At 39.7% G+C, this 26,179-nt stretch overlaps 1 pseudogene; it reads left to right on the top strand.

Annotated features, from left to right (window-relative positions):
* Window positions 1-26,179, top strand: part of LOC117552955 — a 162,361-nt pseudogene that overhangs the window by 42,668 nt on the left and 93,514 nt on the right.

The following is a 26,179-nucleotide window of genomic DNA, read 5'->3' as shown; positions in this document are numbered from 1 at the left end:
CAAATAGTAACTCATGTAGCTTGTTTTGTGGAATCTACTCTAGGGTTTTACATATTTACACAATACCGGAGAAAAAAATGGGAGAAAATGAGTGAGTGTGTGGACAGGGTTGTAGGTGGGCTGGATTTTCTGTGTTGGGGGATTGGAAAGAGATGGAAGGAATGTAAGATGTGCATTGGAGTTGTGTACCTGGATCTCATTAGGGAGGTTTGCTTTGTCCGCTGGCTCAAAGGGACTCATTGCTGCACAGTTTCTTTCAGAAGACCAGCGTGATTGACATCTCAGCAGTTTATAAGGCATGAGAGGTGATTTTGTGGTTGTTAGTGTAGGCAGGGATGGAGGTATTGATTCGTATTTCTATAGCAGGTTTAAGAATTTCAGAGACTGTTGACAAAGTGGCTCCAAATGGTAAATTCAAACCATAAATAAATGTATACTCCAGTAAGATAAGAGGATAGGGAGTAATGGCTCCTGTTGAGGAAAGGTATCTTTTCTCTGTTGCTTAAAATACCAGTACTATGGGAAAGAAACAGCTACATAAAGGCTATGATTACATGTTCCATGTCAGAATCCTGTTAATGCAAAGAAAGCGTTCACATACATGACATTGCTTTGGTGTATTAATGTGTTGGGAAAAAAACTAAAGAAATGCATTTCATATATATAAAAAAATACTATAAAAAAATACTATGAAAATATACGACAATATGTGTATGGGATGTGCAATGTTCACATTATGAATACAATTATACAAAAATATATGCCATATACAGAATACACGTATGTAAACGTATATGTATCAAGACAGATTAGAAGATATTAATGTAACATGACTGACTATTGGGAATGAGTCGATTTTTAAAAGATATTTCATGAGAAATAGAACCATATAGAAAAGAGAGCGTTGGCAAAAATCATAATATATTTGTGGACTTCTTGTATTCAAACCCTTAGTAGGAGTTTCCGACACTAGTGAACATTTAAATGAATAAAACAAATGCCACCCACATATTTTGTCGGTGGAGCCTCAGATAAAACCGTAATCCAATTATAATCCACCCTTGAAGCTTTTCTCTGAAACTGCATATTGATATGTTTGTTCAAATACATGTTTTAGGGCGAGACATGTTTTGAAAGATATAACTTCCCGAGGATTTCACACGTCAGCACTGTTTTTTTAATTTACAATGGCTCACGGGGTTCCAACTGCTGAAACAAAAGCAAAACATTTTATGAGGGACTTCCGATTGTTTGGTAATTACATTGTCAAACTGGATTAATGTTACTACATGGCACTTGCACAGCAATAATAACATGCCGTGTCTAATTCCTTTAGAGCTGCTGCTGTTTTGATTAGTACTAGTCTTTATTGCATGGGAGGATAATATGATGATTTTTCCTATGGGTCTTTGTCGTGTTTTGATAAATGCTGTTTCAAAAACCTAATTTGGCAGTAAAGTGAAAACATAGAACTAATTATCTCTTTTGCTTTTGTCTTATTTGCACCCTCTAGGGTCTCGTCTTCGCCAGGAAGACTTCCCTCCCCGCATTGTGGAGCACCCCTCTGACCTCATTGTGTCCAAAGGGGAACCAGCCACTCTCAACTGTAAGGCCGAGGGCCGCCCGACCCCCACGGTGGAATGGTACAAAGACGGCGAGCGCGTTGAGACGGACCGCGACAACCCCCGCTCCCATCGTATGCTGCTGCCCAGTGGCTCCCTCTTCTTCCTGCGTATCATCCACGGGCGACGGAGTAAGCCCGATGACGGCAGCTACGTGTGCGTGGCCCGAAACTATCTGGGCCAGGCCATCAGTCACAACGCGTCCCTGGAAGTAGCCAGTAAGTCCCGTTTACTCTTCTGGGTGTTGACTTGTTACAGGGCACAGATCTTTCATAATACACATGTGCACAAGTTATTCGAGCACGGTTTTGAAAACACACACAACATCTACATTGTAGAAGTATACCAAGTTGCTTATTTTCTTATAAGGATTAATACTGAAGTAGAGGTTGCCAAATCGTGCTCTTCTTAGTTTTCTCTTTCCTGTAGTGTGTTATATAGGTTTTTGTGCATGTAAATGGTCTGAAAAGGCTCAAATCCAAGTTCACTCCAGAGGGAGTTCCCCCCCCCCCCCCCCCCCCCGCCTGAAACGCCTCCATTGTAGTCCTTTGTTTACTTATTTTACATAATGACATCACCATGTCACACTTACACCTCTATCGGCTAGTGCTCCAACACATTGTACGTGATATGCTAAGTGCAGGACATCTCTAAGCTGTTGTCCAATCAATCACCACAGAGCCGGCCAGCTAACCAATCAGAGCATACTGGGCTCTGGTTTCAGACAGAGGGTGAAAAGAGGTGCTGCAGCACAGGCAGTATGAGAAAATTAAAGAGCTGTTTGAACATTAAAGCATGGAAACATGTCACAGTAGAGGGATACAATACAAATATGAACCTGTCAATTAGAATAGGCCTCCTTTAACAATGACATAATAATCTAAAGAGGGTCCGGCATTTTGACCAATTAGAACACAAATGTCATACTCTGCTCACTGAGTGTTGACATGAAAAGGTCTCTCTTTTCTCTCCATGCCCTTTTAAATGCAAAATCAGAACTTGTTTGTATAATAAAGAAAGAAAGAAACACACCACACACACACACACACGCACGCACGCACGCACGCACGCACGCACGCACGCACGCACGCACGCACACACACACACACACACACACACACACACACACACACACACAGTGAGCTTCACAGTTCTCGTTAATTGTAAAACCAACAATATATTGTGCTTTATACCTTTTTTATCCCTTTATTGGCATTCAGCCTTTCAAAAACAGCAACAGCAGCCGCACTGAAGGCTGCACCTCTAAGATTATTTACAGACATTCAAAGCTTTGTTCAGAAGCTTCAGTAGAACATTTCCAATGTAAAAAAAATGCAGAAATGTGCCGATTTATTTTCAAAACATTATTGGATTTAAATGACAGACTTTACATATGGTAAGCCTATGTCTAACTGTCATTTATACAATCAAACACATATATATTATGACAATATTTTTAGGACCCTGTCCATCAAAATAACTGACAATGAAACAGTCTAATGCAGCTACTGCCTATCTTTAATAACCAGACATGATATACAGATAATAACAGTTTGAGCTCTCATCTTAAGCATTTTAATTGATTTCCCAATCTCTCAATGTGCATGAGGATTGTGGGGATTCAAATATCCATCTTCAAAGAAAGTTTTTTTTTTAAATGTCTGAAAATACTTCCTCAACATGACCTTCAAACTGCCTTTTTGTTTTGAGGAAATACTTTTCATCTCACATCACAGTCCTGGTAAATGTACTTTGATTTGAGTGTCTTCTTACAACTCAACCAATAGCATTGATCTAAATAGACATGAAACATTATGTGCATCTTAAAGCCTGTTCAATTTTGTTACTTTGCTTCCTTGCATTTTATAGCTAAGGGACAGGTGTAAGTTAACAATGCGACCCCCCTGTCAGAGAGGCGGCAGCTGTGTGTCTGCTTTGGTCCCAGGTTTTAACAAGTGCTGAGTGTGTTCCTAACAGGTGACAGTAGTGTCAACTCGCTGAGTCCTGGAGCTCTAAGTGTCAAGTGTGTGCTGTTGCCATTTAAAACAGCCTTTCATTGCAAATTGTCTAAGGCAGGTTGCATGCAGCAGCCAATCATATGTATGTGTATATATACGTTTGCTAAGGTGATGGAATGTGTAGAAGCAGGCAGAGGGCACGAGATCAGGGCCTATACGACCATCATATGGTTTGTGTATCTGGTAAAAAACAAGAGTTAAGTCCTGGGGCCTCATTTATAAAGCTTTGCATAGGATTCACGTGGGAAGATGGCTTACAGTACGTAGGACAAAGCAAATAAATACGCACAAAATTATTCCGATTTATAAAACACTGCGCACGCACGTCCTACGCCGGTTTCCCTTTATAAATCACAATCAACTCGAAATGCGGCGCAGCTTTTGCGGGCTTCACGTAACGGCCATATTTGCCTATTAATAGTCAAAGAAACGCCCCGTATTAATATTCATTCTGACTGACTGCATGAAGAAGATCGCAGGAAATGACGACAGAACAGCTAAAAAAGACATCTCACACCGTGTCAGATTTTGGTTATTTTGGGGAGGTGGAGATAAATCATATTGTTTGGTGGATGCAGTTTGAACCAGAGTAGCAGCATGGAGGTCGGATCGTCACCAACATAAATAAATAAGTGGTCCGAAAAAAGTTAATGACAAAATAAATACACATAGCCTTCCTCAGGCAGTGTGTTTGTGCCGGGGACAGGAGACCCCCCCTTGATGAGAAACTGTAAGAAATTATTGGAGTCATGACGACTTGATCTGAATTTTTATTTTTTTATTTCGTGGTTTGTGTTCCAGCTGTCAATCAGTCGTCTCCACTGCACCCTTTGCATCTCACCCCCGCAGCAACCATATCCACCAGTTAAAGGAAATAAAACAAATGTGTTGTGTTATATTAGCTGTACAATTGACCACATATGGTGTTCTTAGTTTCCATACCTCTGGTGTTTTATGAGCGACTTATTAAGTATTGGATGTTATTATCAAAACATGATTAAACATGATAGTATAAACCATGCTCGTATCTATACAACGTAGAGAAAAGCAAAACGGCGTCAGTTTAAAGTAATTCTGTCCTTCTGTTTACCGCAACATTTAGGAGAACACATTTCTTAACAAGAGAACATAATCGAGGGGTGATCAATAACATTTCCGTATTTATTTCTCCAAGTTATGTGTTTGTGTGCACTGAGGAGTCTCAAACAGGCGTTTCTTTAATCATTTTAAGATTGGCTTTAATCAATTTTCTGAAAATGACTTCTTCATATATGATACATGAGAGGTAATATTTTAATTTATGGTATTATTTTTACACATTTCTCTCCATTCTTTCTTCTGCCAACGGTGTCGCAGTCTGTCTCTCTCGTTTTTGTGCATACCGCGTACTCATGGGTCAGAGTTTGCGTGGAGGACCGCACATTTTCCCGTCAAGTTTGTTTTTTATAAAATGCAAAGATTGCTTACAAACAGGCGTACGCCATCTTTTGAGCGTACGCAACGTTTATAAATGAGGCCCCAGGACTTTCCACATGCAACGGTGTCTAACTACCTTTGGCCGCGTTTTGTTACACGGCTTGGTGAAATACTCAATTCTGATTGGTCACATAGGACATTCAAAGTGCTGTTTTGTGATTGCAGACTGCTGCTAAAGTTAGCAGACGGTGGCTTAGGACGCTCTGATCGAAGGACTGTTTGCAGTCATATCACTTGGCAGAAAGAAGTCTGGTCAATTTAATGTCAGTTGTCGCCATACAAAATAAATTGGTTTCCATCAGTCAGAAAACAATATTGAATACTTTTTGAATACTTATATATTTGTGGAGGGCAAAACACTGTGGATTCACAATTGCTAAACTGGCCCCAGATAATAAAAATAAAAAGAGGACATAAATCAGCAGAAGAAGACAGACAGGAAGTGAACTCTAAAGGGACACTGTATGGGCTCTAGCAGTGTTTAAAGAATGGGAAATGAGTCTTAAGTTACACTCTGATTGGCATTAAAACAATTCTTACAAGTCTCACTTGCCTTAGGAACCATGTTTTACAGAAATTCACTCTTATTTAACGCAACCAACAAGGTTGTTCTAAGGATGAACATGTGTGATTATCCCGTGAGTAGCTCACATATTGGTTTTTAATCAAATGAGTTATAAAATAACGCATTGTTAATAAAGATCATCACTTGCTAGTTCATTCGTTAAACCTATGTGGCACTTACGGAGAATGCAGTGCTTTCAATCAATGCAATTCTTAATGTATTTTGTTCAGTTATCTTGTTAATGTTTGTCAAACACTGAAAGCAACTCTCCTCTCTCCACTCAACCTCAAAAGTATTTCATTAGCATCAAATAGATCACAATAAAGTAGTCAGCATTTGGAAAGACTCTACTAAAGTTAGGACATTTTGTTGATAGGGGTTAACAACCAATGCCAGGCCTTCACTCTCTGCAAAGCCCCCCCATCCTTATACTGTCCATCTCCTGCTCTGCTCTGCTGTGTCAGCTTACCCAGGCTCTGTCTCCTGGGCAGATATTCCGCAAAGGTTTTAGAATAATAACACCCCCTCTAGTATCGTTTCACCTTTTGTATTATAATGAAAGAGATGGTCAAACGTATCACGGTTAATGCCAGATCAGCATTTTAAACCCAGAGAAGCTCGGCCCTCAAGGGATAGAGTTTATTACTCTGGAGTTCACTACATTTTGCTTGTCAGGTTTTAAGGTCGAGGGAGGAGGTGGGGGGGGGGGGGGGGGGGGGGGGGGGGGGGGGCACACAGAGAGGACTTGTTGAAGCTGCCTGGATGAGTTATGTCTCCCTGCTTCATCCTGCAGAGGTCACGCAGATTCATGGATCAGCCTGGGGCTGGAGAGTTAAACAGAACCCCCTTTAGCTAAAGTGCTGAGTTGGGGAGTTTAAGAAGACTGGGGAGTGTTAAAAGAAGGAGTGACCTTACTCTGTCAATACACCAATGTGTCAGGTCATGTGTCTGGTCTTGTTAATGTGTGAGTTGTTAGTTTTCTGAAGGGTTTTAATTGCTTAAAGGTGGCTTTGACTAAAAGGGACTGTGTTCGAATAATGACAGCTTTTCATTTGTTATGGGCTGACTGGTTATGGATACACACACACACACACACACACACACACACACACACACACACACACAGAGTACCATCAAGTATCATCATGAAACGTATGAAGTATGTCATTCGAAAATCACACTGGCAATAATACTGTGTTATGACACATATAGTAATAGAGCAGAATAATGGAAGGCATAGAACTCCATTATAAGGAGTACTCACAATAGGTGTATCTGGAGCGTGTGCCAAAGTGTTAAGCACTTTCTCTATGCACACTCACAGGTGTACTAGGCAGGTAAAACACAGGCTGTTTAAATGGCAGCAGCACATCTGCACATGTTGGATATAAACCAGTGTGTTACTGCTAATGATGAACACATCTGGTCGGGGTGTTTGTCAGTGTAACAGTCTGGAGGATGATGTCAGACTCCACTCTGTCACTTTTCTTTTGAAAGCTGTGAGTGTAGTTGATTTATCACTAAACCGTGTCACAGTCTGTTCCGCCGTGCTGCCAGGACTGGAGCTCGCAGAAATGAGTTGGTGCTAACCTGGTGCTAACACTGCTATCACACTAGCTTTGGACTGCTGGGTGGAGGAGGGTTTTATGCCTGGGGAAATGTAGGGGCGCTCAAAATACCACATCATTTTGCTTTGGTCGTATATATACATGTAGATATATTACGTATCATTTTGACATTCATTTGTCTAAAAAACACCTGACGTGCTGTATCGTTTTATGCATACATCATACCATGTGTTATCTTCCCATGTGTTAAGGTTGTGGTTTTCCAAAAATATTTATTATTTAGTTTTGCGCCACATATTTTTACATTGCACTTTTTCATCCTGTTATGTCTTATGTCATCAGAGAAACAAGCTGAGCAGACAGAATGTTAGCCTTTAGCTTGTCGCCCCTCTCCCCTCTTTCCACAGGGGAAATACTGATTTTTGCCCGCTTAACTCGTGAAGAATTAGCATAAGGCCAACATTTTATTTACCAATTACTGATATCACAGCTGTGATATTACAAAACAAGCAAAGCACATGTCATATTTCAGCATCAATCTAAACCACATCAACCAGAGTAACTGATATGAAACTACAGCTTAACCTTAGCAGGGTTTCTATTTCCCTTAAACTATTTGAGCTCCAAATTATCAAACTACTGTCAGCCTTTTCCAAGGAAGGGTGTTCTTACCTTACTCTAAGACCAAGCAGGTACCTTTAGAGATCACCAGAGACCAGGAATTGGGTCGAAATGTACAAAGTACAAACCGGTTTTATTGGGTTTTTACAAAAATAGAGGATTACAAGATCCAAAAATGCAAAAGAAAAATACAAACGTTTTGCAAAGACACAAGGTCAAAGGACAAAAGCCTAGGCTCCCAAGAGAACCCCTAAAAGATTCCCTATTCTCCGTATACACCATATTTTATAGTCTCTTCCCTCCTCCCTCTCTTCATCAGGCGTCATCCCCTTTCCTATCTTTGAGTGAGGAGGTCACATAGGTTCAATTATTACTTAATGAACAATTCAAATGTAAAGTTAAAATGAAACACATTTAAGACTATAGTAATGATATGCAATTTGAACAAAGTGAATAAGAACAGTAGATTTCTTTCAATTTAAAATATGTAAAGTTTATACTTTAATTTATTAACAGAAACAAACTTAACACAACTGTCTCTATTGTCTCTAAGATTTGTTGGTCCAGGATGTTGGTTCAAGTCTTTACGCATCCTGTGAGACGCATTGTCTTCGTCAACCATTGTAACCGCTCTCCAGGTGTCAAAAACCACAAGGACGTCCTAGAATTGTGGTCGAAACTTTATGCTTTTCTTGCACATTCTAAAATGCACAATGAGCATAGGTCAAAAGTTCAGGATGTTCTGTCTGGTTTCATATGTCTACTAAGACATTATTGACAAAAATACTTCCTTTCCATCAAACCAAACTAAAGCCTATTTAGCATTTTTTATGTAGGTGAGGTACGTGAGGTCTGTCACGGCCACTTAAACAGCAGATCTGTCAACAATACTTAGATATAAACTTAAAATATAACACATTTTTAATACAATTCTAAATGTAGTGTTTGCATGTAGATAATAATTCCAGTGCAGATATGATGGCATTAGTTAAAACGATAATTAATGCTCACTTGTCCCTACAGATACACATTTAACTGTCATGACACACGATTGGCTGTCTCAAACAACTTGTCATTTTATATAATATGATGAGTTCATGGACTCCCAGACGGGGAAGGTGCAGCACATTGAAAAATAAAATACCAGAGTTAGTTATTTGATCTTTTATCAACAAAGTAAATGTGAAAGCTACAGCAGGAAATTAATTACTCGTAAAAGCCCCAACTCGATTCCGAATGAATTTACCGCATTATAACTTTTACTAACGCCGCCAGGATTAAAATGCAGTAAGGAAGAGATGATGAAAAGTGTGTAGACGGCTGACAAAGGACAGGCTGACAGGCTGAAAGCAATAGGAGCGGGAGAGGAGTGACAGACGGGAACAGACGAGAGAGGGGAAAAAGTGTCTGTCCTTCAAGGCACAGAAGTGAAACTACTTTGCAGAAAATTGAGGTGACGTGGTGGAGACAGTGACAGATGCAGTATGTGCCGGTGCCTGAAGCGTGACCACGGGGTCGGAATACTGTGTAAGCACACACACAACATGCTCACAGCAGACACACACGGACGAGTGAAGCCTATTTTCTTGAAGTGAAAAAAATGAAACGGGGAAAAAAGGCATGTAACTCAGTTCCTTTCCAATAAATGTCACAGAAGACACTCAGCATATTTTTTCTGCCTGCGGGGGCTCTAGAGGACCCTGGGAAATGAACATATGTCCTATTGACCTCGGCTACTTGATTCAATCATGGAGAGCTTTATTGAGGTGAAGGCAAAGTCACAGCCAGTGTACTCTAAAGGTTATTGGATAGAAGACCTGTTTTTTTGAAGACCAGGTCCAGTAAGAGAGAGGAATACATGATGTTTTTAAACTAATTGGACACTGCCATTTGCGAGAGGAAAGTGATGCTTGTGGCAGGACTGAAGGTTAGGACACAACACTGCAGTGATGAAGTAATGAGCCACAGGGAATGACAATGATACAGACACACAACGTCACATACTGTAGCATGAAAGTACGGAAATTAACATACAATATATCAAAATGATACAATACTTTGATTTTCAATATTGTAATTTCACATCAGTCATTCCTCTTTTTGATGATCCATTATATAAATGGATGTACATGAACTTACCAAACTCTTTTAGTGGTGCTTTTACTTGCCTTTACCCAATGTATCCACATTAGCAATGATTATTAAAAACAAAGATCTTAATGTACTTTGTGTTAACATTAATAGTCAACCAATATACAATATGGATGATGTGATATTTGATTTTTCTCGAATTCACCCAGTCTTATCCGGATCCTTCCGTTTGGATATTTTAAATGCTTTATTTACACATAACACTTTTTATTTAGAAATATAGTATTCAGATATGAACATATAATCAGAACAGAACTGAACAGAAGGAACATTCGGATAGTCATATTTCTCCCCTCCCCCAACAGATGTTGCAAATATAATTGTTGTACCTCATAGTCCAACATTGAATGCTGGCACTTTGTGTAACACAAAATGGAATGAGAGATTTTCAGATGTCTTCTCAATTGCTTTCTTATTTGTTTCCCCTTCACACTTAATGCCAAATGTATTACCTCCTGATATGTTATTATCTGGTTGGAATAGTGGCTTTAAATAACATTGACATTCAAATTCTAAATGAACACATGAATGCTTGGCAGGTTGTTCTCTTTGCATGTCTATTCACCCTGTACAATCCAGGATTTTTGCATAAATGCATATAATTATCAAGCTGCACTTTATTAACGTTATACTTATTGTAGATTCAGAGGCAGTTAACTTTTTATGATCCAAACATTTTCAAAAACTCCTGTGTTTTAAAGTGAAAGAGGCAACACATTATTACAAAAGAGGAATGTAATACCTTTCAAAGTTTACATATTTTTTGTTATACATAATCTATTTCTTCAATTCAAGCAGTCAAAAACGGGTTAACCTGCCCCCCTCCCAACAAAGGGAGCCACCCACTAACACAATAACAAAACAAATATTTTATTTGACTTTGATGACTTCGTAAAATATGACAAAATAAATAAAAAAACACATTCAGAAACCTCAATTAAAGATTTTAATGAACAAAGAAATGGTTTAGGTTTGTATCAGTGACATTTAATAGTGAACAAATCCACCTATACACCTGAAATCAACTGAGCACATTCATATCTATGCTTCTTTGACAACTCATAAAGCACACATCTTCATACTGTATAAATATTTCATCATCCTTAATGTATGCAGTTTTGTTTTCTATTCATGAAAAGGGAGAGCCACAGGGAGACATGCAATGGCGTGCGGTAATTACACCAACGCATTAACATGACGGACATGTCCACGGTAACACCGCGCTCTCTGAAGTGGATCATGGGATGCGTGCTGGCTCAGTCATACTGTTTGATTGACAGCTTAAGGTGGGAGCCCAGCTCCGCCTTCCCTGTCTGCTCCTCTTTGATTGTAATCTCATGTTGGAGAAGGAGCGGGCGCAGTAGAGAGGCGGATTCTCAGAGGTCACATTTCCCCTCCGCATGCCCCTATCCATTAACTAATGGCTCCCCACTTCAAATGGCTGTCACTGTAGTCACTCTGGATAAAAGCAAAAAAAGATCCTAAGTGGCGGTAGAGCGGTGCGTCTAAGAAGAGTTGTCATTTCCTCCCCATATGGACTAGGAATGATAGACATACACACATTGTAAATGCCCCTCATTCACAGTCAGCTATCAGTGTTTACATGCAATTGACTGTGACAGTTTGTGAATGCTCCTCATCCTGTTCCGCCCCCCCCCCCCGCTCCCTTGTTCTACTTCTCCCAGTTGGCTTTCGGTTAGATCAGTAAGTGAATAGGAATCGCACTCCGGGGACAGCTGGTTTGTGTTTACAGTGTGGAGAGTGGGCCCAGTGCGCTGCAAGTATTGTCTAAACAATTTGAGTCGTTATATTCCTGCCTAAGGCTCAGCGTTCCCAAAGAGGCAGATCTGTGCCAGAACGTAGGGAAAGAGTTTGTTTGGCTAGCAGCGGCACGGTGAAAGGAGAAGAAAAGGGAAGTATTCAAGAGCGTCTGACAAAAAACATATGGCTCCTTGGGTGTGTGGTAATATTACTAGAATGTAAAGTTCGGTCTGTGTGGGCACTGTGCTCTAGATTCATGTGTGGAACAACAGTTTACATCTTTGCATTCTTTTTCAGATTATTTACTTATACCATTCATTATAACATAAATTGTTTTGTTTTTATAGTCTTTAGCAACAGGAGCCTTCATTTTAGAATAGGGGTGTGTTTTAGACTTTGTAAGTGAAAATATATGCATATTTTGTAATGTTAAAATATGCTTATCAGTGTATTATGATAGTTATAAGCGCTCATAAACGTTCATAATGCTCCACAACAATAAATAACTCAACGTAATTCATTTTATAAATCTTTATACTTATAAGGTCAAGTGTCATAACACTTCTTCATTGCTGTTTAAATGAAGATAACAAATAATTTTAGATGTATTTATTTGTATTTGCTTTACTTAAATCACTTGATAGTGACTTATTAGCGTATCATTTATAATACACCCCTTTTTTACCTTAAATCACCCAATACCTCAGAATGGATATTCTAACACTCCCTATAATAAGGAATGTATTATATTCCCTGTTATTATATCATAATAACAGTGATTGGAATGCATTATAAAACAAATCAATAGGATCTCTGCAAAATGTAACAATGATGTGCTTGCAACTTTAATTCTACAATGCTGTTAACAGATTATAAGTATGTTCGTGATCGACATCCGCAACACAGACAGTGTTAAGGAAACATCTAGTTTTTCAGTACATGGGATCAAAAGCTGCCAGGCGCTGTGAATTATTTACATGATAGGCATAATGTATGAATCTTTATTGGCTGTGTTGCATGTGCGCACTTTTTTTTTCCACCTTTCCTTTTTTCCGCTTATCCTTCTGAGAATAAGTTGCTGACGAGGAGAGACCAAAAGAGAGGAGAGAGAAGTAGCCTTGTGGAGTCAAACCAACACATTTTGAAGACGCTTGAAGACTTCTATGTAGGTGAAATCACGTGTACACATTGGGTGTTTCTTCTGCATGCCCCCCCAACTACCCATGTTGGATATCATATTGTCTTGAGCAATCTATTCAGCTCTAGTTGTTGCTGGGGAGACTTTGTTTAGCTCAGCCCATTTCCCCCGACACTAAATCCTTTCCCCCATTTCCCGCTCGCTGCCGGTTGCATTTCCCTGCAGCCTCGGAGCCATGATGCAGCCATATTTTATCCATTTCCGAATAAAGAAAACTCCACGCTTGCCGTGTCGTGTTACTCTGGTGTCATATGTATTTTATTAAGTTGTTTGCAATATGGCACCCTCCCAGAGCCAAATAACCAGCACTTATGTGCTTTGCTGCAGAGAGGTTTTCTTACAACTGAAATTAATTAACAGTGAAATGCCGTCATCAACTCACAACTTGCGACAAATGCTGTAGTGACATGTCTCCTATATTTTACTTGTGGATTTGTCAGTGTGTAAGTATTAAGGGCTTACAGCACGCTTGAGTAATCCCGCTGTCACTGAGAGAAGAGGGATGGTTGTGCGTTTGCTGAGATATTAGCCTTATACATCGTCTATCTGTCACTCCATAACGTCACAGTCACCAGCACCCAGCAGTCATATATGTGCTCGGGGTTAATGCTATCATCCCGGGGGTCAAAGGTCACGTCACTTTTTTATTTCAACCTCATGTCAGTTTTCACTACCCAAAGCTTTCCGCTTGATCCCGTCAGAAGATCACAATCAGAATCAGGTTTATTGCCAGATACAAGGAATCAGCTTTGGTGTACGGTGCACAGAGAAAGAATAAATACATTGTGAAATAAGAGCAAATAAAGGTTTAATAAACATCATTTCCAAATTATTATATTATGAAAACAATTTAAGAAATGTTTAATATAAGGAAATATAAATATACAAAAGGAAATACAACAGGAGTATGATATAGAAAATGTAATAAGTGCAAAATAAACAAGAAATGTGCAACGTTCACAGTATGGGGAATGGCTCACAGTACGTGCTTCGTGTGGTATTATATCACCTGGTAAAAGTTAACTGTAATTTTAGTTGGAACAAATAAATAAATCTCAGTGCAACCCTACAGTCCCTTCAGGGCGTGAAAATGAAAAAGGAACGCTCTCCCAGATGTGCGCTATGTAATTGTGGTTTGATGATTGTTTGTTAGTGTTTATGATAAAAATGCCAACTTTTTACACTGTCATTAAGTTAATCAAAATCTTATGTGATCTAGAAAAGGCGGATACTTTGCTTTGTTATTGCCAACCATAATCAAATATTCTGAATGAATACCAGACATCGAAAATGCACATACATTTCAACTCAGTGTTTGTTTTTTACAATGTTCTGATTTAATACAGAGAAATATCTTGTTTTTCCTTCACTCTTTGCCCTACAAAGGATGATAATGGCATTATATTCAGAAGGTTCGCTTGCTTTTGAACTAAACTATCGTTTTTTGTTTCAAAAAATATATATGTAAATCAGATATATCAGAAAGAAAAATTACACTGTTAAACACCTGAAAAGATGACCTATAAAGTTAGTACATAAAAACACTACTTGATTATATGTTTTAAGATAGTTGGCTGCAATATAACCAAATTAAGAATCAAATCTGAGGTTTGATTGCGTATTTTGTTTCTGCTAGAGAATACATCTCTGCTGGATAAAACCGATGTTTTCCTTTGAGAAAATAGAAAAAACTAAAACCAAATAGAGAGATGTATATTATATTATTATTAGATTTTTTTGGTCTCATGAGGACATCCTCATTGCATTCGTCCATCCAAAAACAGTACGGTCTATGTCTACTTAGAGGCACCATTTCATTTTAAACGTTTTTAGCATAGAGCCGATAATGTCACTGTTCTCCCCTAATCCACAGCCTTTGAACAACAACCCCCATTAGCGTTGTTGCTATATGTGCCTTCTTATCTAATTTATCTTGTCTTGCAACTAAGCTTGTTGAAGTAACCAAACTAGCATTTACTAGAAATAAATGCACTGCCAATGTCAGTTTGTATTGCTCTTGGGGCATGAAAAACAAGATTTTAACTTTATTTATTTTTTATCTAGTTTTTTCACATACATTTGTATATGTCCACTCAGGTGGACAGTATGCGTTTAAGTTTGAACTGAAGAGATGTACATTTAGAAAAAATGATAAATAAAGATGTGCAAATTTAAAATTACATTATAATAACATGAGTATATTGATTTACGGCCCAAAAAGATATTGCAGATGAAGTATTTTCAAGAACAACCAGGGCCAGGGGCCAATTTGAGGTACCACGCACAGTTATATGATGAGTGCTAGTGGAGCTTCGCAGCGGCGAAACCGTGCCGCGCCACCCTAATTGCGTCACATAAGCGCATAGGTGCGCCTCAAATGAGGCCCCCCTCCGCAAGGTGAGGCCCCACGCAGTCTGCGTGATCTGCCTGTAGGGAGGGACGGCCCTGGGAACAACAGCAGCAGTACCAGTATGAATTGTAGTTGCAATATAGCCAGTGATGCATGACGTCCACTTTATTGGACAAGTGAATAATCATAATTTCCTGCAAACATAAAATCAATACTTTGATAATTTATGAATTATATGATTCCTTAGTTGTTACTTGATGTCACCAACATTGTTATACCTGCAGGGGGCGCTTTCCATAAAAGGATTGGCAAGATATCGACGGGTGACTTGGGCTGCAGTTGAATAGTCCATTTAGCTTAGGAACCTTCCTAACCGAGTGAAATTCAATTCAATTCAAAACCTTTATTTATCCAGGTAAAATCCCATTGAGATCAATGATCTCTTTTTCAAGGGAGACCTGCAGCAGTAGGTTCCACAAGAAGACATAAAAACATAAACAACAGAACAACAAAAGGACATCATACAGCAAAATGTACAGGGATTACAATTTACATATTTAACCACATGTACAGGTACCAACAGCATCTGATTTTGTAGCATCCAACCGAGCTTTAAAAACATGTAGTGGTACTAGCTTGGTAATTTTCCATTCTTTTTGCAGACTGTTCCATGTTAGTGGAGCTGTACATCTAAAAGCTTTCTTCCCTAAGACAGTCCTAGCACTTGGCACATTTAATAAAACCACAGCATGCGATCTCAGGCAATAAGTACTTTCAATTCGCAGAGAGATCAGGGAGCAGATATAAGATTGTAGTTTATCCAACATGGCTTTGTAAATGAAAAAGTACCAGTGACTGAGCCTTGGTATACAGGGTACAGTGATGCGTAAGTGCTTTACAATTTGTCAAAAATCTCAGTGCACTGTGATACGCAGCATCTAACTTGCTCAGGTAATTGGCAGGTGCATTCATATATATCAAATCACCATAGTCCAGCACAGGTAAAAAGGTCACAGTGACTAGCCTTTTCCTGGCCTCAAGCGAGAAACAGGACTTATTTCTGTAAAAGAAACCTAGCCTAACCCTCAGCTTTTTAAGCAGGTTATTTACATGAAGTTTAAAAGTGAGACAATCATCAAGCCAGATACCCAAGTATTTGTAACAGGTAACCACTTCAAGTTGTATTTCTTGCGTAGTTACAATATCCAAAGCAGTCTCTGGTGTATTTTTAGCTTTAGCTTTCGAAAAGTGCATTACCTTGGTTTTATCCACATTTAAAAGAAGCTTAAGCTCAGAGAGCTGAGCCTGAATAATGTTAAAAACAGCCTGTAATTTAACAACAGCCTCGTTAATCGAGGGACCTGCACAGTACATAACGGTATCGTCCGCATAAAAATGTAAGGTTGCTCCTTCGACATTTTCACCTAAACTATTAATATAGATAGAGAATAATAGCGGACCTAAAACTGAACCTTGTGGTACACCATTAGTGATGTTTAACCACTCAGAAGACAGCCCATCAAACTGAACACATTGGGACCTTTCAGAGAGGTAGTTTACAAACCACCCACTGCATGGCTGGACATGCCTATACTGACCAGCCTTTGCTTCAAAATGCGATGATCGACGGTATCAAAAGCTTTGGATAGGTCAACAAATAGAGCTGCACAACTCTGCTTATTATCTAAAATACTCGTAATATCATTCACCACTTTCATTGTGGCAGTGATGGTGCTTTGTTGCTTTCTGAAGCCTGACTGATGTTTAGACAGGATGTCATTTGTACATAAAAACTCCTTTACTTGTTCACTCACTAGGCGTTCAAGAACCTTAGCCAGAACTGACAATTTAGAGATGGGTCTATAATTGTTTAATAAGGTGGCCTCCCCTCCTTTTAGTAGTGGCAGGACATAAGCTGACTTCCATACTTTTGGGATTTTGTTCGTGCTGAGAGAGAGGTTAAAAAGAGTAGCAAGAGGTGGAGCAATAAAATCTGCAGCTATCTTTAAAAAGAAAGGTTCTACGTTGTCCGGACCAGCCGGCTTTTTAGGATCTAGCTTGGTTAAGACTTCACGAACAACATCAACAGTAAAAGGAGTAAAACTGAAAGGGTTTTCCAGACCACATTGTTCTGAGTCACCGACTGTGGTGTTCACAGAAGCAGAATTAGAAACAGAATGAAACAGAGAGCCACAGGACACAAAATGCTCATTAACACAATTTAACATGGTAGCCCTATCCGATATAGTGCCAGATGCTGTGGTAAGGCACGGAGGTAGCTCATTACGGATATCACCGGTGGATATCGATTTTATGGCTTTCCAGAATTTTCTAGGGTTGTTCAGGTTCTTTGTGGTAACTGACAAATAATACTTAGATTTAGCACTTTTGACATGTGATGTGAAGCTATTTCTTAGCTGCCTAAAACGCAGCCATTCTACCTCTGAGCCTGATTTCCTAGCCTTTGTCCAGGCCTTGTTTCTCTCATGTAGGAGAATAGATAATTCAGCAGAAAACCAAGGATTGTCTCGTCCCTTCACTCTAAATGTACGCAGGGGTGCATGTCTATCTATAATTTCCATAAAACCAAGATAAAAATAAGACCATGCAGTTTCTACATCAGCACACAGATCGATTTTTCCCCAATCAAACCCAAACAGATCATGTACAAAACCCTGCTTCACAAAATGTTTTATGTCTCTCTTGATGATAATACGAGGTTTAACCTTTTGGACTTTTGTGTCCCTCATTGTGGCTACAACACAGTGGTCACTCAGATCATTCGCAAATACTCCCACAGCTGAGTATTTATAGGGAATATTAGTTAGAATGAGATCAATTAGGGAGGATTTATTTGGAGACTTAATAGGGTGAGTAGGACTGTCAACAATCTGAGTAACATTTAAAGAGATACAAAGGTTTTTAAAATCCTCTGACACTGCAGTTAACCAGTCCCAGTTAAAATCTCCAAGTAGCACTATTTCCTTGTAGTCTAGTTGCGATAAAAGATTTGCTAGTGAAGACAAGGAGTCTTTGACAGCTGAGGGGGGTCTGTAACAGCCCACGACCATGACCTGTTGACCCTTTGCCACTTCTATATTTAAGGCTAAAAATTCAAATTGCTTACTGATCGATTTGGAAACTAATGTGGTTACACTGAACTTATTCTTAACATTACGATACACATTATAACCATTTAAGGCAATGTCAGAGGCCAAAATAGATTTGTTTAGCCATGTTTCTGATAAAACAATGACGTCAGCGTCAGTCGAGCTCGCCCAAATATGGACAAAATCTAGTTTACCTAACAGACTGCACACATTCAAGTGGATGAAACCCAACCCAGACCTAGCTTTAAAATCAGCAGGAGTAGCGATCTGACTACTACTACTGGGCGAACCAGGGTTAGGTTGTACATTTCCTGACAGTAATAACAACAACAAAAAACAGGCATCTTTTCCTCTTAAACGACACACATATATTGTCATCTACTTTAGAATCACCGGAAAAGTCTGCGAGAGTGTGATTAGAGCTTAAGAAGCAGTCCTGAAGAACCATCATTGCAGGAAAACAAAAAAGACAAACATATTTTGTCGAGCAGATTGTCTGTGACAAGGCAACCGGTAATTGTTTGTGTAACACATCCGAACCTTTGCAGGGGATGCCCACTGCGGGTGGCAGAACAGACCTGAATCCAGTAGACTCCTCAGAATGACTAGAGATCTTCTCATAGTCCAAAATAGTTAACAGGCACAGCAGAATCCCGATATGGGCCATTTTCCCAGACCAGCACACAGAATCCGCGATGTTCCTGGAGCAAAATCAGCACAGCAGCAAAGGACAGACGAAAGCAGCAGCGTGGTATCCCCCGGGTTTCACAGTCTTTACTGAGCTTTGTGGAGTTTGTTCAACTTTTAAAATATGTTTGAATAGGCGCGTTCACACCAAGTACTTTTCCCACAAAGGTTCCTGAGAACTTAGTTCTAGAGAACTCTTTTCACACCGAAATTAGTTCCTGGGGGAGGATTAGGCAAATGAAGCCGCTGACGTCACTTCTTCTTCTTCTGCTTTGAGTTTACTGACAACAACTTAAAGTTAGGCTCAGTAGCAGACAGACCTTAGTGCAAAGTTATGTGTCTGTATTAATAACAATGACAATATTATAACAAACTGCCAGGTGTGTCGTATGCACAGTAAATAGGCTCATCAGTTAACACACCTTTATTATATATCCTCCTGAGAGGAACTCAGTACACTAACTCCTAAGATGTTCCCTTACTATAATTAATTACAAATATTGAACTCACAACACTGGTAATTACAAACTTAACCATTTCTCTTTCTATAAATTAATAGTGCTTGCGTTGATGGACGCCATTTTGAAATACAATGAAATTGTCTTTTTCAAAGCCACATATTTGTGCTGGGACACAATAAATAAAGCTTCGCCAGTTTATAACCGATGAAACATGATGGTATCAGAATAATCATTTACATGTGATGTATAGGATGCTACACAGGTCACTGTAAAGATAAAGTGTCAGAGGAGAAATAAGCAAGATACGTGATCTGTTTAATCGCCATGTAGGTTCTCTTTTATTTATCAGCAGCAGATCAATAAGTGTCAGTAGTATCAAAACAATATAACAGTGGCAATATATATATAATAACAATAATAGGTAGGCTCAGCAGCAGACACACCTTAGTGCAAAGTTATGTGTCAGTATTAATAACAGTGGCATATATATATAATAATAATACAGCTTCTTTATTTTGTCCCGGCATGACTTAGCGCTGTGGACGATTCCCATGGCCGCTAACTTTACCGAAACACACTGGTACATTTTCGCGTTGGAAACTGCCTTCAGTAGAAGCTTCTGGATCCCGTCCTCCGAGTAAATCTCCAGAAGCGCCGACACATCATCATCACTCCACCGCTCCACTGATTTATTTAGTGTTGCCATAGCTGCTTTCACAAAAATAATCTCTTCGTTGGTGCGCTGCGCTGAGATTGTAATGCGAGCAAATAAATGGCGGCTTCACAAAAGATTTTGGGAGTTTGACGGGGCGTGGTTTGCATTCCGCCCAGCCAATCAGACACAGGAACCTTTTTCTCCCACGAAAGTCCCTGCTCTCTAGCAGGAACTAAAAAGGGTTTAAAAAAGGTTGTCAGGAACTAATTTAGTTCCTGGGGCTTTTTGGTGTGAACGCAACTAAATCGTAATTCTCAGGAACCTTTGTGGGAAAAGTACTTGGTGTGAACACGCCTATTGGTGATATACACAGTGATATATGTTAAGGACTAACGTTTATAATAAATACATTTGTATTTATTTTAAGATCTTTTCATAGTTCATACAATCATACATATTGGGATCATTTGTATTAATGTGGACCGGAGGGAGAGGGTGACGAGCATAAGTTTCACTTTCATTTTTTATTTAAATTCCAACTTTGGTCATGAAGAATATGTTTCTCTGTTGTCCACGTTCATAAAGCATAAAGCAACAGCATCAGAGCACGGTGCAGAGTCTCTAGATGAGTCCCTCGTTCTTATTAAACATCCATGTTGTAGTCCGCTGTATAGAGAACTGTAGTTTCCATAGTTTCCCCACAGCAGCAGACGCACATTCAGGACGTCCGCTGGCGCATCATAAACACGTCGGATAGTGAAAGTGCATTCGGATTCTCTAAAGTACCGAAGTCTCTTCTCCTAAATCCTTTTGAATTCTACTATCCACTATCCCTTAACCCCGTGACGTTTCACTCAGAGGTCAAGGAATAGGAGATAGGGTTAGAATTTAGGAGCTGATTTTTGGATTATTCGACTGCAGCCTTGGTCCATCTGGCTTTCTGTCGTCCATCTTGGTTTAGAGAAATGTATCATGCACTTACACTGACTTTCCACTGAGTAGCAGTGTATGGGATGATGCAATAGGGTCCTATGTAGTGAGTAGCATGAAGCTGCAGCGTCGGAGACTGCAGTTTCAGGACCGCAGTCCTGGGACCGCAGTCCTGGGACCGCACTCCTAGGACCGCACTCCGAGGACCGCACTCCGAGGACCGCACTCCTAGGACCGCACTCCGAGGACCGCACTCCTAGGACCGCACTCCTAGGACCACACTCCTAGGACCGCACTCCTAGGACCGCACTCCGAGGACCGCACTCCTAGGACCGCACTCCGAGGACCGCACTCCTAGGACCGCACTCCGAGGACCGCACTCCTAGGACCGCACTCCGAGGACCGCACTCCTAGGACCGCACTCCTAGGACCGCACTCCTAGGACCGCACTCCGAGGACCGCACTCCTAGGACCGCACTCCGAGGACCGCACTCCTAGGACCGCACTCCGAGGACCGCACTCCTAGGACCGCACTCCTAGGACCGCACTCCTAGGACCGCACTCCTAGGACCCTAGTTTTGCGTGACACTGCCACCTAGTGAATTGGAAACATGAATATGAACGACAACCATATAATGTATATAAAGACGACAACGCACAGAGTGTGAGTAATGTGAAGTGCTTTCAAAGTTTTATTTGTTTAACATGTTTAGCTTTGGCAGCCAGGTGCATTAACACACTAACAGTTGTTTTGTTTTTGAGTAATCAAGCACCTCTTCAAAGACACATTTGATTTGATTTATTTCGAACGTGTAATACAATACAAAAATAAATTGTAATAATTAAATATAACAAGAGAATTATGATACTGTAGAAACGTAAGCAGTATCAAATTGATAAACTAAATATTATTGACTTACAAATTATATATAAACAAATGATCTACCTAATTACACATCTGAAAAGGCGTGGGACGGAGTTTACACATATTTAATCCCACCCCCTCTCCCAAAAACTAAATTAACATTTTTGTTTTCTTTTAACAAAATATATATCTAAATGTATGTATACATACTATATACATTTACAATTATAAATAGATTATATCATTCTCACTACAATATATATGTATATATATATATATATTAGGGCCGGGACTCGATTAAAAAAATTAATCTAATTAATTAGAGGCTTTGTAATTAATTAATCGAAATTAATCGCATTTTTAATCACATATAAATATTTGACCTGAGAACAGTGAGAAGCAATTTTTTTCACATGGATTTTAGTATACCATTAGGCGCATTCACACCGCAGTACTTTTCCCACAAAGGTTCATGAGAACTTAGTTCATGAGAACTCTTTGAACCTGGGGGTGGATTAGGCAAATGAAGCCGCTGATGTCACTTCTTCTTCTGCTTTGGGTTTACTGGCAGGCCGCAAACCACTTCACGGCGTATACTGCCGCCCAAAGTCCCCGGCCGGAAGTCCCCGGAGTTGGGGACTGGCTTCAGTAGAAGCTGCTAGGAGTCCCAGCAGCTTCTACTGAAGCCTTCCGAGTAAATCGCCAGAACGCCGACACCTCCTCATCTCCACCGCTCCCATGTTTTATTTTGTGTTGCCATAAGTTAGTCTCTCTGCGTTTCTGCGCTGGGCTAATGCTAATAATGCTAATGCGAGGATAATAAAATGGCGGCTTCACAAAACTTTTTGGGAGTTTTACGGGGCGTGGTTTGCAATCCGCCCAGCCAATCAGACATATAGCTCTTTTCTCACAGGAGAGCCGCACGAAAGTCCCTGCTCTCTAGCAGCTCTCTGCTCTCTAGCAGGGACCAGAGCCATATAATAGAAGAGTTACGACAACGGAAGTCCAAAAACGGTTATCGTCACGTGGTTCATGTAGAAGAGGATCGTTCCCCGGAAGTTCATGGCGGGCAATTTGAATGCATTGATAACAGGAGATAGAACTACGATTGTTGGTAATTATTAGTGAATAAAGGTTTTGATTTGCAATATTTATACAACAAATCGATATGTGTATGTATTTACATCAATATGTTTTAAAAAATCAAATAGAATTTGCTAATATTAAGTGATAATATTAGGATTAGTGTGAACAACTAGTTTACATGTTAGGCTAGCAGTGCCTTGGTTAAAGAGCCTGTTGCTGTTTATTTATAGCTTTGAATTCTTTAAAACCAATATTATCTTCTTAAACTTGTATGGTAGTCAGGAGCATCACTTTCTAATGTGTATTGATATATTTAGAGGGAGGGGATCTAAAGTAATGCTTTAAAATTCAGATTAGATTAATGTCTACCATTTTCTTAAATTCATGGTAGTTTCAGTAACCATGGTAATTGAGGACACAAGTTATCTAAATGACTAATGTCATCTTTATGGCTTTCAGAAAGGACAGGTGACTATCAAAGGACTAGCAGCAGCAGCATGATGATGATGATGTTAAATGTGTTGTTTTAGGAACATCCATTGCAAATACATGGAATTCAATAAACATTGAATAGCATATCATGCAGTTTGTCTGTGCCTTTTCCTCCTTGTTGTCCTGGTTTGCTGTGCTGCCTCCTAGTCGCCACCATGGTTTGCTGTGCTGCCTGGGGATGCTCCAATCGCTCAGAGAAAGGAGTACGAATGTACAGCTTCCCCACTGACACAGAGTGGAGGAAGCAGGAGCAATTTCACGACCAACAGCAAAAACATATGTGATTTATATACAAACACTGCATTTGCACTTTTTCACAAAACGAAAACCACACCATTGGGAAAGCTTAATGTTTTGTTTAATACAAAAAACAGGGAAAGGCTTGAAAAACACAGAGTTGAGATTCAGGGTGCAGGGTGAGGGTCTCAGTGCAGGTATTCAGGCTCCATTGAATCCCATTCTGGTTCTTGTGCTGAAAGAGGGATACACAGACAGGAGAAAGGGTTATACACACCTATATAGCACACCTATTGGATGGGAAATTGCCTTGGGGAGATAAGGTGTGGTCTTTGTTCCCAACTGAAGTTATGGAACTTTATTATTTGTGAGTTTAACAAAGTATGACAAATGGCATCAGTAACATATGTGATATGAATTTCTATAAAGTTGTCTCACATTCTTGGTCATATTGTATATACAGTATGTAATGAGTATAACATGTCCAGTAAGTATAAAGTGTTTCCTAATACTGTGTATTCAACCACTATGGAATATGTATGTGGGCAGACACAACTGAGTTGTTCTGTGTGTGAAGTAACCTCAAGTCACTCCGCAGGCACATTTTGATGCAGACCAGTTTGTCAAGACAAAAAAGGGCAAGACTAGGCTGAGAGCAGAGGCTATACCCACCATCTTCGTGCATCGCCCTGTGGTCAAAAAGAGAAGGGCCCCTGCACCACGATTCACCCCGGGACCTGTATCTACAAAGCCCATAGCTCATGATCACAGCGATAGTGTGAAAGGTGACACAGGTATAATAAGTATGAACTCTTAGTAACAAAAGTAATATTTCTTATTTTTAAGTGGTATAATATTTTAAATGTTCGAACATTTACAGTGCCATGTCTTCTACTTACATTAGTCTCAAAGATTGAGGGAAGAAGGGAAGGGATCACTGCCCTCCACCTGCCAGAGGAGCGCAAACAACAAAAACAAGCAAGGTGTCCCGTCATGTACCTGGAAGTTTGGTTTGGCAAAATGGAGTAAGAGAGGGACTTAAAAAACCTTGGTGGCTCTCTACTCATGTTGTTACAGTTGTCTTGGTTACAGCTCTCAAGTTTTTTGTTGTGCCATTTCCACATCTTTAGAAAATGTGAAAAAATTGAAGTGAAAGCAACCTCTTCTCTGGAGAACAAACTTTGATTTCTCTGTCTTGTGAGTTTGCAGTCTTGCAGTTTTGCTCCTCCACCTGTAACATCACTGCCCCTCCACCTGCCATACAGTAGGTTACTAACAAGATTACTTATATAATACAGTGATATAATACATGTTTAGTATGCTTACTTATATAAAACATAAATAGTATTAAACTTACCTTGTGTGTTCACTCTCACTTAAGTTCCTCTCCCTTTGCCATCAATCCAAAATCAGCTGAGCTGCAACATTATACACACAGGTAATAATCAACATAATCACAAGGACACAATATGGCTCTGCTAAAAACACTCACTCTTACACGCACCAAAGTTATATTTATCTAATATTGAACTCCCTCCACCCCCGCATACAATCCCGTTTAGAAGCCCCTCTTCTCTAATTCAACAACGTTGGACCAAATAGACATTAAGAGAACGGAATTTACAATTAAAAGGCTGTTCAACGTGTGTTGCTAACTTGCTTCGGTATCCTAGCTTGATCTGTTATCTGTAAACGTTCCCTAAATCTACTAATTTAGGGATAATCCACTGACATCCTTTAATACACATGTTCAATTGAATCAGATGTACGGATAATATCCGCAATATAAATCTTTAAACTTCTTCTTACCTTTAAAAGTCCGTCACGAACGGTCTATTATGCTGCAACTCCACAGCTCTGCTAGCCTTGGCGCTAACTTCCGGGGAACGATTGAGAGGCTCCACGATCCGCCATTGCTGTAAAAAAGTGGTCCATTGGAGTGAACGGAGATGTCATAACTCTTCTATTATATGGCTCTGGCAGGGACTTTCGTGGGGGTAAAAAGGTTCTCATTAACTAATTTTAGTACCAGCTCTTTTTGGTGTGAACGCGATAAAAGAGGCTAACGTCCACGCTAGCTGCTATATGTTTTGCATTGAGGTGATACTTGAGGCTTGATGTGCTGCGGTGATATGCATTACATTACATTACATTGCATTTCGCTGACGCTTTTGTCCAAAGCGACTTACAATAAGTACATTCGACCAGGAAGACACAACCTTGAAGAAAACAGAATCATATGCGAATTCCTTTTTGCATAATTTGCACACAACCGTGCTCTTATCGACGCTTCCATCCGTCCGTTTTTTAAAACAACATTTCCCAC

Source organism: Gymnodraco acuticeps, unplaced genomic scaffold, assembly GCF_902827175.1.
Source record: "Gymnodraco acuticeps unplaced genomic scaffold, fGymAcu1.1, whole genome shotgun sequence".
NCBI lineage: Eukaryota > Metazoa > Chordata > Actinopteri > Perciformes > Bathydraconidae > Gymnodraco > Gymnodraco acuticeps.
This window is presented reverse-complemented; position numbering and strand designations above follow the sequence as displayed.